This window comes from Sinocyclocheilus rhinocerous, unplaced genomic scaffold (genome assembly GCF_001515625.1).
Source record: "Sinocyclocheilus rhinocerous isolate Xijiao unplaced genomic scaffold, SAMN03320098_v1.1 scaffold2061, whole genome shotgun sequence".
Lineage (NCBI taxonomy): Eukaryota > Metazoa > Chordata > Actinopteri > Cypriniformes > Cyprinidae > Sinocyclocheilus > Sinocyclocheilus rhinocerous.
Window position 1 is genome coordinate 63215 of NW_015633531.1, and position 4812 is coordinate 68026.

The following is a 4812-nucleotide window of genomic DNA, read 5'->3' on the forward strand; positions in this document are numbered from 1 at the left end:
TCAAGACAGCAGGTTTAGTGGTCTTTTGGCGTCTCCCTGTGGTCCTATTTGATATCGCAGCTTGACTGGTGCTTATTTATATTAAAAAGGTGGTGGGGATGGGGGGATAAATTCTGGATAAATTGATAGTCACGACATTATTCTCATATGAACAGACAACTAAAGAAAATAGCATGTAATGTACTAGAGGTTCTGACAAAATGTTAATTGCTGCAGTCTATTTTTTTATATTTGAATTATTGCAAAATCTGGCAAATTTTAATTTCATAATGATTCTTACTCCGTGAAGTCAAGCAGCAGAAGTTAAGTGACAATATGCAAATACTACTGGCCCATTTTGGAGTGAACTAAATATACAAGACTAGTATTACACGTCACTGTTTATAACACATGTCATGGGGCATAAATTAAGAGTATACCCATTTAACTCTTCAAATGCCCAAGAGTATAATTCTTGCTATATTGAGGTATTGTTGTTCTGAAATTCTGTTCCTCTTTGGTTTCTCTGGTTCTCCAGGCCTACTCTAGGTGGATTGTTAACCTCCTCCTACAGGCAACATCAGGAGTCTCTGAATGCTGAACGTGAGCGGAGGCGCCTGGAGAGAGAGGAGAGACTTCAGCGCATTGAAAGAGAGGAGAGAAACCGTTTCAAGTTTGTGGACTTTCTCAGCATTTCATTTTGATGCAGTGTGTGTTTTCACCCAGGGCTACATTATTTCATGAATATGACAAATACATCAGCGTTTCCAGCGTCATCTTGGAGATGGCCATGAGAAACATTTTATCCAGCAGTTTAGAAAAGCAGCCGAGGCCTGCATCCAGTGGTGTAGTGGAGGGTATACGCAGGTATACGGCGTATACCCACTTCTTTATCAGTCGGCTTTGCGTATACCCACTTCTAAATCCCCTCTGATGCGCATCATTCATTAGTGTCCTGCATTAGGCAAAATCATGACAGTCCACCACATGAATAGCTAATCCAATCGCATGTAAAAAAAAATACAAATATTCTCTAAAAACACCCAGTAAAGACAGTGATGCGGTCAGGACCGTGGCGCTGGCTTCCTTTGAAATAAGTTTGATGATTGCGCCTGTGCCCTCGCCCGCTCCGTCAGTCAGAGAGGATGCCGATTGCCGACAGTGACAGAGATGCTGCTTCTTCAAATAATAGTTAATTATTGATTACTAATTTGAATCAGTACATTATTTACAACGAAAACAATAGCTTAAAAACCGGTAAACTCCTGTAAACTTTTCAGTCCAAGGATCCAGTAAAGGAATGCGTTCAAACAGTAAATTCAAAACAGCTCTAATACAGAGAAAACCCAACCGAGATTGTGATGGTGACTGAAGGTGTTTTAGATTATGTGCTGGTCTAGTTATTCTGAATGGATCGTATAGTAGCATGTACAGTAAGATCAAGACAGCAGGTTTAGTGGTCTTTTGGCATCTCCCTGTGGTCCTATTTGATATCGCAGCTTGACTGGTGCTTATTTATATTAAAAAGGTGGTGGGGATGGGGGGATAAATTCTGGATAAATTGATAGTCACGACATTATTCTCATATGAACAGACAACTAAAGAAAATAGCATGTAATGTACTAGAGGTTCTGACAAAATGTTAATTGCTGCAGTCTATTTTTTTATATTTGAATTATTGCAAAATCTGGCAAATTTTAATTTCATAATGATTCTTACTCCGTGAAGTCAAGCAGCAGAAGTTAAGTGACAATATGCAAATACTACTGGCCCATTTTGGAGTGAACTAAATATACAAGACTAGTTTTACACGTCACTGTTTATAACACATGTCATGGGGCATAAATTAAGAGTATACCCCACTTCTCCAGGCACGACTACACCACTGCCTCCAACCTCTCCGCCTCCTCGTTGCAGCCGGACACACGCAGGTCGAATGAGATCATCAATATTTTATTATGGGTGGGTGTGTTCGCCAGGGCGTTCTGTGGCGGTTTGGGCAACCCGTCCTGGAAGAGTCCGGCAAGGAGCGCGGCATACGCACGCTGGCGCAGGGTCCGACGCGCAGACTCCCACGACGCTGCGCCCAGAGCGCGACATTTCCATGATATCCCGGAGAGGCTGCAGTCGCAGAGCGCACCCAGCAGCCCCGTGATGCTGCTGCTGTTGCCGTGGCAACCGGACATCTTAGTGACAGCGTGCAATCATGACGCAGCAAGACCTGCACAAAACAAATGACATTGTCACGAAAATATGAAATTGTTAATTATACAAATGCAGTGGCGGCTCGTGGGTTTCAAAATAGAGGAGGCACACTAATTGTATTGGTCTGGGATTCCTGCCGATTATTATTATTATTATTTGCTTAACCACTTTAAAATGGCTTTTTGGTTGCTTTTAGTCAGAAAACGTAAAGAAAACGACATACATACAGCAAAATAATATAATTTCACTTACCTGGCCTATCACTTGAAACAAACATCCATCCCTTCTTAAAGGGGTCATATGATGCTATTTTAAAGAGCTGCCTGTTGCGCCATTTAATTAAGACGACTGCTGTAACGTTAGTCTATATCCAGCTTAGGCTGTTTTCCCTAAATTTGTATATATACTGTTTGAATGACAGCTTGGTAAATCTAATTTTTTTTACCAACGGAGGCACGAGAGCGCAGCTCTCCCCTGGCCTCCCCCCCACCCTTGCAATTACATCAGCTGATTCGGCACATTCACGATAGAAAAGCGGCGCTTTCACGTTATGGTATTACAACTGTGAAATTACAAACAAAAAATACACATTCTGAGACATGAACTGAAATGAATTGTGAATTTTATTAACATTAAATCGTCCTCCTCCCATTTTCACCTCAAAATTATGGGGAAGCTGTGCCTCCCCTGCCATAGCTCTTCATATTTTTGGCCACCTACTATAAATAACAGGAAGGAGGATACTAGCCAATTGTAGCGCAGTATTTTAAGACCAAAATCTCATTATATCGCACTATTTATGGGATTACCTTTGTGCCAATTAAAATGAATGTAATTTTCAAGAAACTTATGAAAATATAAATTGAAACTGAATAAAATGTCTTTGAAACTGAAAAAAAAATAAATGCAGGCAAAATCTTTGACTTCGTTTTTAATACACTGCATGTTTTGCAACTGTTTTCTCTTCTTTCATTAGCTGATCTGTACTTAAAAATGCGCTTCCAGAGTTTTCATTTACACTTCTAAAGTTTTCGTTTAAGCTTCTGAAGTTTTCGTTCGCCGTTCTGACACAAATCTCTCGTGGGGGCGGGGCTAGCAGCAGTGTGTTCTCATTGGCTACTGAGTTTTTGATTGACAGCTTCTTGACCTGGAAGTGAAGGCGTCAGTGACAGTGTTGCCTTGCCAGTGTGGATGTGAGCGTCTGTTAGCGGCTTCCAATTTCATTTTAATGATATAAATAATGTTTAATGGGAGTTCAAAGCAGTTTGTATTGTTAGACTATAATACATGTCCTTTCTCAATTTCCAGGGAGCGGAGCAACTTTTCCATAAACACACTTCTGCTGCTGACCCAGAGGATGTAGTGGTAGTACCAGAGATCCATTGCCCCCATCAGACAAGATTCTTACTTTGTTCAGACACCTCACCTTTGAATGACTGGGATCTTGATCTTCAGACACCTGATATTATGCAAATATTTTAATTTCTTTGGAGCTCTAAATTAAAACAAACACAGTTCACAAATACACAAGAGGTTGCACTTTATTCGTATTAGTCTACCAACAGCATATGATTGTTAAGGGGATAGTTCACTCAAAAATAAAAATTCTCTCATCTTTTACTCACCCTCATGCTGTCCCAAGTGCATATTACTTTCTTTCGACTGGACAAGTAAACACAAATTAAGATTTTTAGGCAAATAATTCATCTCTGTGAGTCCTAAAGATGCTTTAAAAACCACACACAGCTACCGTGACAGTAATCCATCTGACCTTAATGGTTGAATCAGTATCTTTTGAAGTGAAACAACAGATAAGAAAAACACTAATTATTTTCTTTGTGTTTATGTCAAGAAAGAAAGTCGTATACATCTGGAATGGCATGAAGGTGAGTACATTGAGTACATTACATTTTTTGGGGTGGAATATTCCTGTAAAGACTGATATTGCACTCCATTACATAACATACTCATTCACTGTTTTGTAACTTATACTGTAACAGGAACTGTTGAAAGGATCATTGCAGTTTAAAACATATTATGAATTGTGAACATATTCTGTATATTATGTTCTTGTGCATTTTATGTAGTAATGTAAATGATGAGAATACTGTGCAATACATGTATACTATGCAGTTAGTGTTTCGTGGATTCTGGTCTTTCCTGTCACAACATAATTGCATCCAAGACTTTCACTTTGATACTTCTGTATATGCTATAGTGACAATAAAGAATGTACATTTATTTGAACTAATTCATATTTTCATTTACATTCATTAAAACTGGTTTATAAAAGTCACACTTGAAAGAGTTGATGATTGTTAAAATGTATTTCCAACTTTAAACGTTAGATGATAATGTTAACTAAATAAAATAACTAAACAAAATTATCAGCATGATAAAAACAATTGGCTGCAAGAACATTCTTTGTGTGGAATATGTAATAAAATGAGCTTGATTGCCTGGTTGGAGAGAGACTTTCTTGACGTCTGAATATATCACACATACAGTGGGTACGGAAAGTATTCAGACCCCCTTAAATTTTTCACTCTTTGTTATATTGCAGCCATTTGCTAAAATCATTTAAGTTAATTTTTTTTCCTCATTAATGTACACACAGCACCCCATATT